This window comes from Zingiber officinale, chromosome 8A, assembly GCF_018446385.1.
Source record: "Zingiber officinale cultivar Zhangliang chromosome 8A, Zo_v1.1, whole genome shotgun sequence".
Taxonomy (NCBI): Eukaryota; Viridiplantae; Streptophyta; class Magnoliopsida; order Zingiberales; family Zingiberaceae; genus Zingiber; species Zingiber officinale.
This window is the reverse complement of record NC_056000.1, coordinates 124,692,674-124,703,779: the sequence shown is the minus strand read 5'-3', so window position 1 is coordinate 124,703,779 and position 11,106 is coordinate 124,692,674. Positions and strand designations below refer to the sequence as shown.

At 42.1% G+C, this 11,106-nt stretch overlaps 1 pseudogene; it reads right to left on the bottom strand.

Moving 5' to 3' along the window:
• Positions 1–1,102: 1,102 nt before the first annotated feature.
• Positions 1,103–9,608, bottom strand: LOC122011214 (annotated as a pseudogene).
• Between the last annotated feature and the right edge of the window lie 1,498 nt (positions 9,609–11,106).

Here is an 11,106-nt window from a genome sequence, read left to right as displayed (position 1 = left end):
ATGAAGTATAACTAATGAGTCAAATTAAGATAGTCATATCTTTGGGTAGCCAACCATTGGTGAGGACATGAAGGAGCACTTTCATCGTAGTGGATTCTCCATCCTTCTACAACGTCATCTTAGGGAGACCCTCCCTACATGAATTTCGAGCGACAGTCTCCACCTTTCATCAGAAGATAAAATTCCTTATGGGAGACCAAGTCGAGGAGGTCAAAGGCGAACAGATGGTCTCCCACAGGTGTTATGTCGACATGGTGAAGGTTGAGGCCAACAAAGCTCAAAGAACCCAGGATGGAAGAATCCATGTCATCCAAGAGGAGCCTCTACCTATAGCCAAAGAACTCATTCCCTAGGAGGAGGTGCAGCTCTATCCTGATCATCTGGAGAGCATCACTCGCATATCAAGTGACCTACCGATCAAAATTAAGATGAATCTGGTCGAATGTCTGACGCGCAATAGGGATGTCTTTGCCTAGTCCCCCAAGGAGCTACCGGGAGTCAAGCCCGAGGTAGCTGAGCACAAGCTGCATCTCCTACATGATTCTCGGCCGGTCAAGCAGAAGAAGCAAAACTTCTCAGTCGAGCAAAATAAGATCATCCAAGCTGAAGTTGATCAGCTCTTGAAATTAGGGCACGTTATAGACGTACAATTCTCGCCCTGACTCTCTAACGTGGTCCTAGTGTCCAAGCCTAATAATAAGTGGAGGGTTTGCATCAACTTTTGGGATCTCAACCAGGCCATCCCTAAAGATTGCTATCCATTACCGAGGATCGATCAAATAGTGGACTCAACCTCGGGATGCGAAAGAATCTACATGCTCGATACTTACCAAGGATACCACCAGATCCCTCTCGTTCAAGAAAATTAGGAGAAAGTTAGCTTCATCACATCCAATGGTACTTTCTGTTATTCGGTATGTCATTCAGTCTACGAAATACAGGAGCTACTTTTCAGAGGATGATGGACAAGATCTTTCAAGAGTAAATCGGACGGAACATGGAGGTCTATGTAGATGACATACTGATCAAGTCTACTGTGGCAAAAAACTTGATTGCCAATGTAGAGGAGACCTGTGGCATGCTAAGGCAATATGAGATAAGGTTAAATCCCTTGAAGTGCTTGTTTGGAGCTCGAGGAGAAAAACTCCTGGGATACCTCGTTATCGAGCGGGGGATTGAAGCCAACCCGGAGAAGGTTCAGGCACTCCGAGATATGCAAGTACCTCAGAATCTGAAAGAAGCCCATAAGTTAGTGGGTAGAATCACAGTACTCTCCAGGTTCATATCCCGATCTACAGATCGAGTGTTCCCCTTCTTTAAGGTACTTCGAAGAGCTGCTAAGTTTTCAGTGAGATGAAGAATGCAGCAAAGCTTTCGAGGAACTGAAACAACACCTAGAGACCCTGCCTTTATTGTTTAAACCTATTGTTGGGGAGCCACTCTTGGTGTATTTGTCAACTACCCCTGAGGTCATGGGGGCAGTTCTGGTGAAAGAGCAAGACGATATACAATGACCATCATATTTCTTTAGCCATCTATTAAAAGGGGTCGAGTCTCGATACACAACCCTCGAAAAGTTGGTTTACGGGTTGGTTCTCATGCCTCGTCGCCTAAGACCTTATTTCCTAGCACACTCAATTACTGTACTGACCAATAGTATCATGGGGAAGGCCCTTACCAACATGGAGATAGCTAGTCATCTCATCAAATAGGCAACTGAGCTGGGAGAATACGATATACAGTATCAGCCCCAAACAGCGATCAAAGCACAAGCCCTGACCGATTTTTTAACAGAGATCCATCAACATGATTCTGAGGAAATATAGAAGGTGTACGTAGATGGGTCATTTACTTAATAAGAAAGTGGAGTGGGGGTATTTCTTATATCTCCTTAAGAAGATATCATACAACTAGCCATCAGGTTAAACTTTAGAGCTACTAACAACGGGGTGGAATATGAGGAGCTTTTGGCTGGACTGCAGGCTGCTCAGCATGTAGGAGCCACACGGATAATCATTTACTCAGATTCCCAGTTGGTGGCTCAGCAGGTGGCCTGGAACTTTGAAGTCAACAATGAGAAGCTATAGCTTTACAGAGAAGCGTATGAGAAAATGAAGGAAAGCTTCAAGGAGATTACAGTTGTTGGTGCAATATCCCCTGGGTCAGGTTGACCAGGTTGACTAAGCTTGAGTTGGCTCAAGCTTAAGTCTTGATGTTTTGGTTTTAATGTTTGACAATACATGGATGTTACGATTCCGCAAGTGCACGGATTCGTCGTCAGTAATATATAAGATTGTTGAACCATAGGGACTATTGATTAAACAATAGAGATGTCACAAAGTGAGTTATCTAGACGGTCGAAAGTTGGCTTTGGCGCTTGCAAACTAACGAGAGTGATTGAAGAGAGAAAGAGAAGGATGAGAGAATCGATCTTGGAGGGAATTGAGCTTTGGGAGATGGATTCTAGGATTTCGGTTTCATTGTGGTGGAACCTGATGTATCATGTTCTATCTTTTCCTAATTGTCAATCAATATACCTTCGCCGAAAGTTAAAGCTACTATCCTTAAGTGCTAAACAAAGAAGATCCTTGTGAAATCCTGTTACGGTTAACCCCTGTCACTAAGGCGTCTCGGTAGATCACAAGAATACAAATCTAATCGGTATCATTAGGGATAGAGATAGGGATTTGGTTTGGTCTCTTACTTCCTTGTGGAGAAGTTGCCTCTCCTTTCAAGAGAATATCCTAGATGTCCGTGAATGGGTTACCTCTATTACTAGGGCCCCTCGGGTGTATGATCTAAGATCCTCTCTTTATGAAATTAGCAATTCCTACACAATCGATCAATATGACGAGATAATCTCAGCAAGTCTTATGCATATCAAATAGAAACAAAGTAAGCAAAAATCATCCAATAAGTAAAGGCATAAACATGAGTCTTACATCAAACCCTATCCAAAACTACTACCTACATCCATAGAAAAGGAGATCTACTCCACTGTGAGGGAAGAACAACCCTAAAACATAAAGTAGAGCATAGTTACAACCCTTGATGTGAGAAGAAGGGGAAGAAGAGATGCTTGCCGAGGTTTCCAATGTCTTGGGGATGCCTCCTTGCTCTAGAGATGGATGGAACGTCAAGGGATGGCAGTGGATGAAGCTCTAGGGTTTCCCCAAAAGGGAGAACCCATTCCCGATGAGAGGGATGAAGTCCCAAACCAAAGATGATACCAAGAATAGGGTTCTTGACCCTTTTATAGGCTAGGGCACGGGCGCCGCACGACCCGTTTCACGGTCGTGCGAGATCCGCACGGCCAACACTTTCCTCCCTTCGGGTTGAATGGCACCTTCGGGTTGAGTGGCACGGCCGTGCGAGATCGCACGGTCGTGTCTTCCTTCTACTCTGGCTGCGCTGCACGGTCGTGCCAATTGGCACGGACGTGCCTTCCTTTGCCTCTGGCCACTCCGTACGACCGTGCGAATTGACACGACCATATCTTTTTTCTTCTCTGGTTAGATCACACGACCATGCGAATTGATACGGCCGTGCCTTCCTTCTACATTGGTTACATCGCACGGTTGTGCGAATTGACACGGTCGTGCCTTCCTTCTGCACTGGCCGTGTAGAATTGTATCAAGGTCGTGTAGATCATTTTATCACATCTAACGTGGTATTCTTGAGTTGAGGTATTCATCAAAGTTGTAGATCTTGAAGTTATCTACAAATCAGTATAAAGAACAGCCCAAAACTCCAACCGGACACAAAGTTATGGTCATTTTATGTTTGGTCTGCAGTGCTGAAAATTCCACACGGCCTTCACACGGCCGTGTGACATTCACACGACCTCAACACGCCCCCCACACGGCCTTTGTACGGCCGTGTGGTCTCCGCACGGCCAGAACTTAGAAGAACTTAGTTTTTGCATGCCCGTGACACTCTGGAAGCTCTAGACTTCATTTAAGCTCCGTTTTTGCTCCAGATCACGTCCTATCAATCAAAACAAGCAAAGAATAGATCTCCGAATAAAATATAATGGAAGTATGACATTATAATGAAATAGGGTACAATAAACATAGATTATGCTAATGAAATGCAAGTATATGTGCATCAAAGCATGCACAAATGATCATAAGATCTACGCACATCAATGGAGATTACAGATGCAATCGTCCGATTGGCGAGATTGTTGATACAATTCCTCTTTGGTCAAGGATTGACTAGTTTGATATGAAGAAGAGTCAAGTAGGTCAAGGCTGACCGGATACTTGACTGAGAAAGTCCTAATTGGAGGTTAGGCTAGGAAAAATCTTGGTGAGTGAAGTCAGGTAAAAGACCTAGTGAGTGAAGTTAGGCAGTTGGGAAATCCTGGTGAGTGAAGCCAGGTGAAAGACCTAGCGAGTGAAGCTAGGCAGGTGAAAGTCCCGGTGAGTGAAGTCGGGCAGATGAAAAATCGTAGTGAGTAAAGTCAGGTGAAAACCCTAGTGCGTGAGCTAGGTGAAAGTCCTAGTGAGTGAAGTTAGATAAATAGAAAGATCTAGTGAGTGAAGCCAGGCAAGTGGAGATTCAGGTGGGTCAAGGTTGACCGGACATTTGGTGTTGGGAAGTCCAAGTAGGTCAAAGGATTGGCTAAATACTTGGCACGAGGAAATCTAGATGGGTCAAGGGTGACCGAGCATCTAGTGGAAGTCCAAGTGGGTTATGGAGGACCGTACACTTGGAACGAGACAGTAAGTCCAAGTGGGTCAAGATTGACTGGATACTTGGCACGAGGAGAAAAGTCCAAGTGGGTCAAAGGATTGACCGAACACTTGGTGAAGAAGTCTCGACAGGTCAAGGTTGACCGGATGCTAGGCATGAGAAGTCTCAACAGGTCACGGTTGACCAGATGTTGGGTTTGGGAGCCCTAGACTTAACTTAGGCAAGCTAGGTTTGGTCAATTTGATCAAGTGATCAAATTGGATCGATCCCAATCGATCAGCTGATCGATTGGGCATAGTGCTGCGACAAATAGGATCCCAATCGATCAGCTGATTGATTGGGAAGAAATGTCGCGAGCACAGAATGGTCTCCAATCAATTAGTCGATTGATTGGGCACCGCCAATCGATCAGCCGATCGATTGGGCATCGCCAATCGATCAGTCGATCGATTGGGGGTTAGAAATCGCGTTCGATACGAGAGAGTTGAATTGATCAGTAGATCAATTCATGCCATTTTCTAGAGAGCACAGAAGAAGGCTGAATCGATCAGCCGATCGATTCATCCTTCCCAATCAATCGACCGATCGATTGGGAGACGACCGTTGTGCAGGATAAAGCCGTTGGCGAGCGTCTTCCTTTGCAGTTCTTCCTCTCCGCTTCTTGCGATCTCTCTCACAGATCCACGCTAGTTCTTGAAGCTTTCTTGGAGAAAAGTGTTGCTGCACTTTCAAGGTCAAGAGGCGCTCCACAAGAAGAAGAAAATTAGTGTTTCATATTGTAAAACTTGTAAGATTTCACTTGTATTTTGCTTTTCTTTCTTCTTGTTGTATTGAGAGTTTGTATAAGGCTTCTCTGCCTTCGGTAATTACCGAGAAGAAGTGTTTTCTTAGTGGAAAGTGCTCATGTGTGTGGATCCTTGGACTAGTCACCTCTTCTTGAGGTGGATACCAAGTAAATCCTTTGTGTTAGTGTTTTGAATCTTGTTTTGAGTCTTTCCGCTGCATATCAACAACAATGAAGTGCAACGAGCTATTCACCCCCCCCCCCCCCCCCCTCTAGCTACAAATTGACTCTAACAACCTCCACCATTCACATCAATGAGCTTCGATTCTTGGAAATCAAGGATACACTACAACAAAAACCCTCATAGACATCGATTTTCCACTGCTGTCTATTACATTATCGACCGATGTCTATGAAGGCGATGTAAAAGGTCTGTCATTTTAGACATCGGGTTATAACTGGTGTAGTATCACTTAACGACATCGGGTGTAAAACCGATGTAATATTATATGTTAATAACACCAGTTTTGACAACGGTATACAACCGATGTAATATTAGCTAATGACACCGATTTTACAGCGGTGGAAAATCGATATAATATCAATATTGTTTAACGACACAAATTTGATTTCCGAAATAGTGAAAAATCGACAGTATCCAAGAAAATACACAAATATTCACAAATTACACAAATATTCTTCTTCCAACAGTATCCATAAAATACACAAATATTCATAAATTACATAAATATTTTTCTTACAACAATATCCATAAAATACACAAATATTCTTTTTACATCAAAAGCTAATAGATATTGTACACATCAAGGTAGAACATGGTGAGTCAAAAATCAAGCTGAGGCTACATTAAATTATGAGAATCAGAATCTGTTCAACTTGTTATACTGCTCCATTTTTCTTGCGCCTTTCATTTCCCTAATCCAAAGTTTTCAAAAATCAAATACCTTTCCTACTCAAATGTAATCTAGCATGCATTCAGCCCACTCGAACCACACTTCATCAATTTCAACTCTGGAGTACTTGAGATTTATAAACTGTAAAAACACATAAATAATATATTAGTAAACGAAGACAAAAAATCATAGTTGAAAAAGTAGTAAGAGCACCAGGTAATAAGATGACTAATTTGAATGCTTAAAAAGAGACACATTCATCATTTATCTCAACCACATCATATAGTGATAGATCTATCATTCCTGGGAACTTAATATATTCCAAACTAGAAATTATTGCAACAAAGTTTTCCCATAGTTGCAATTTAACTAATTAATCCATTTTCAATCCAAATCAATTTAACTAATATACTCACTGCTTCAATAAGCATCTGCACTTCAGACTCCACCAAATGTGAACCAAATTTAGCTAGCCCAGTTTTGAGTTCATCATGGGATACAATGCCATCATTGTCAGCATCCATCATCTTGAACATCTCTTTAATGTCTTCCACTTCTTCAGTAGATAAGTGATCAGCAATAACCTAATGAATAATCAACCAACCAAGTTATACTCTGCAATCAAAAACATCCCATTTAACTACTAATTGCAGTGAGACAAACCCTTAAAGCTCTCCTTTTGAATCTGTTCATCGTGAAAATTGTTTAAGTCTTGACTTGACAACAACACCAAGAGGTACATTTGAGGCTTTCTTTGCATTCTGAAGCCAATGATGCTCTGTATGGGGAAAAAATGTATAAGCATCAGTTCGACATAAGAAAGAAAACAACACCAAGTATAAAACCCAAGAACAGGATGACAAGCTAAAGAAATATGGATACCATCCCAGATAATGAAAATGATCTCAATTCTCAAATTATCAAATGTTAGGGACACTTCCATTGAAGTTATATTAACAAATAGCATACAGTGTAAACATACCAAGCACTTGCTTTGCAGTTAACCGAAGCTTGGGATCAGGTTCCAACATCAGCCGAACTAAATTTTTAGCACTGTCAGAAATACTAGGCCATGGTTCCCGTTTAAAATCTATTACGCCCATAATAATTGCTTGAGCAACTCCCTGTTCAGTTTCTTCAATTAAGAAATCATAGCTCGTTAGATAGAAAATGTATCTGAAGAAATACAAAAAGTGTATTAATTAATAGACAATAAGTATCTTATTAGCATTAAGTGATAGAACTAATAAAGAATAGATTTATTCATGGAAAGCTTATAGTAGACAATAAGTAACTTATTTGTAGAAAGTGGTAGAACAAATAATGAAGTGTGCAAAATGGATTTATTGATAGAAAGCTTACCAGCCCAAAATGGTGGAACTCCATATAGTAAGATATAGAGTATAACTCCAGCACTCCATATATCAATTTCTGGTCCATAATTCCGTTTTAAAACTTCTGGAGCCATGTAATAAGGGCTTGCAACTATCTCAGAAAAACTTTCACCTAGAATTGGGGTAAAAAGAGAAAAAAAAAATAAGTAGAGCACGCCCTTATAGTAAAACTAAACTCCAAGTTATGTTATTGAATGGAAGTGATCATTAATGAGACTCAACAAAAATGAAGATCATTAGTATGCATTCATATGGTAACTAATCATTCTAACTTCATTAACCAGGAGAACTTTAAGACTAAAATAAATAGATGAATACAGTAAAAACTAAAACTCTCCCTCAACTCCACTGAACAAAAATTGCTTCTTGTTCAAGCAGTGCCATTGCCAATAGTTCACTCCATTCATAACATTATGAACTTAATCTTCTCATTCCAGACACTCAGAGATCAAAATATTCAAAGTAGACATGAAAACAATCTCAATAAGTGCATTGCCAATAGTTCTTAAAATATTACCAAGGAGGAGAAAATAAGGAAAACATTCTTACGAAGTGTTCTTTTGTTTTAGCAAACTAACTTAGCGAAATGCAAGGAACAAAATGTTAAGTAAACAATGAATTGTGAGATAAATTCTTTCCTTAGAACAACATTAACGGCAATACATGAACTATTTTAGAAGACAACACTAGCATAGATAGTTCCACGGCTGCACCACATTGTTAGCAACACAAAATAATCAGATAAAGACAGTATCAATGGAAGAAATGTTATGTTAATTATCTATTCTGAACCTAATCACAGGATTAAATCAATGTGCCCACATCCGTACCTACACATAAACTTCAACTGGTCCAAGCTTTTCTAATTAGAAAGAAGACACTTCATCAAAGGGGGAAAAAATCAGCAAGCAGTAGAAGATGAGGACGATTTGGACCTGCGAAGTTCAAAGTGGCGAGGGTCTTCTGGTAGGACTTCGCGCAGTACAAGCAGCCATACACCATGGGACCTAAACCGATAGATGATGATCGTTCTTTGTCAATGAAATACGCAGCGAAATCAAGTGATCATAGTGGGAAAGAAGGGAGGAAATGGGGGATGAAGGAGAAAATAAGTGTACCCAAAATGGCGCCTCTTCCGCCTTCATCAATGTCCATTATGCAGGGCTTCGTAGTCCATCTCAGAAGGGAGGAGTAGGAGAAGACATCCTCCCTTCTCCGCCCAAGTTGTTGCCAATTCCAACACAAGGAACTGAGGAAGGAACTCACGGATCATGAAGACATCCTCAACAATGGTCTTCATAACCACAGCTGCCGCGCGCTCTGAGTAGTGGCCCCTCGCCACAATGCGGTCAAAGAGCTCCCCGCCCTCGCACAGCTCCATGACCAAATGCACGACTCCGTCGTCCTCGCACGCCTCCCTCAGGTTCACGATGTTGGAGTTCCTCAGCAGGTGCCACATTATCGCGACCTCCCGCCGCACATCCTCCACGTCAACCGTCGTCCGCAGCTTCCTCTTTGAGATCGACTTGCAGGCGAGCAGTTCCCCGATGAAGTGGTCCAGGCAGAGGTAGGTGACTCCAAACTCCCTGCGACAGAGCTCGCGATCCAGCACGTACTTCTCCTCAATCCCGCCCACCGCCCTGACGTCTCCACTAAGAACCGCCGCCATTCACTTGGAGTGCCCGCCGCTGTTCTGGCAGAGGTGGTTCTTGTTGGCTAGTGGGTGGGTGCCGTGGTCATGATAGGGACGGGGGAAGGTCTTGATGTCCTCCCGGGCGACGGCCTCCGGCGAAAGGCAGCAGTTTCCCATATCGAGCTCGGATCTGATACCTCCGCTCACACAAATCGACCTAACAGCATGGAAGTGAGTAGGGTTTCACATCAAATCAACCTCTCGCAACCACAACGAAAAAGAACCATTTTTTCCCTTTTGATTGGGGAAAAAGAGATAGAAGCAACTGAGAAAGCGTCCGATTGGGGGAAGGTGAAACTTTTATCGTCGACTGGACCAACAAAAAAAATAAGCGAGACTGCGAGCAACGTAGCCGAGGTTTTACAACGCGGACGCTTCTCCTCCTCCTCCATAACCGTGGCCTTGGTTAGCGGAGTTACGGGCGAGATGAGGATGAGAAGCGGAAGCTGCCATGGCGGTAGCTTTATCCTCCGCTTGGTCGAGTGCGAAGTGTAATGAGGACGTTTATGGTTGGATGGAGAAGCAAGGGCGTCGTGTCTTGATCCTGATCGGGAGAGGAAGGGCCGTCGATCTAGGAAGGGGAAGAGGGAGATGAGGTTGAGAGAGATGGTCGGAGGTTTAGGTTTAGGTTTAGGCTGAGAGAGATGTTCGGAGGAAGGGGCGCGATATAGGTTTAGGTTTGGAGGGAACTTCACAGTGTTGCAAATTTTGGCTATGGGAAAATTAAAATATTTTATTTTGATTCATTAACACCGGGTTTTAAAAATCGCTCTTAAAATCGGTGTCTATTAATGAAAAAAGGCGCTCATAAACATCGCCTAAAAAATCGATGTCTATAAGCGAAAATCTATGCTACACCGATTTTTGGAAAACCCGGTGTAAAATACTCAAAGACATCAGTTTTTGCTTAAAACCGTTGGTGTTCCACTGATGTCTGTGAGGGTTTTTCTTGTAGTGATAAAAAAATTTCTTATAATGGACATATAGCAATGGTTTGCTCTAATGGAAGGCTTTGAAGCTCTAACAAATTCAAAGGGCAAGCTCCTCAAGAAGAACAAATGGAGCCAAAAGCAAATTCAAAGATGTAAGGCCAATGATAAAGTGACCAAGCTATTGGTTAATTTATTATCAAGCAACATTTTGAAGCAAGTGGGAGAATTTGAAGATGTCAAAGAGCTATGAAGCAAATTGGTTAAAATCCATGAAGAACCCTCCACTGCACAAACTCAATAGAAATCCAAAGAGGGTAACTTGTTAGATCAAGACCAAGAAGAAGAGGACTCGAAAGTTGAGAAATGCTCAACATTCGAAGAAGAAGTCTAAGAAGCTTCATCTTCAAAAGAATGCAACGAAAAGGACAAAGAGGGAGCATACTCTTTGTTCCATGTACAAGATAAAGATGAAGAGGCCTCCACCTCTAGGATTGAGGGGGAGCGATATTTGATGACACCAGACCAAGAAGAAAGAGAAGCTTCTACTTCCAGGCCAAGTGAAGAAGAAGAAGAAGAAGAAGAAGAAGAAGGGGCATCCTCTAAAAATCAAGAGACATCAAATGGAGGATCAAGTGTCATCCCTACATGTGAAGGTACAATTAGTTCAATTAAAAATAAAAATTATATTATA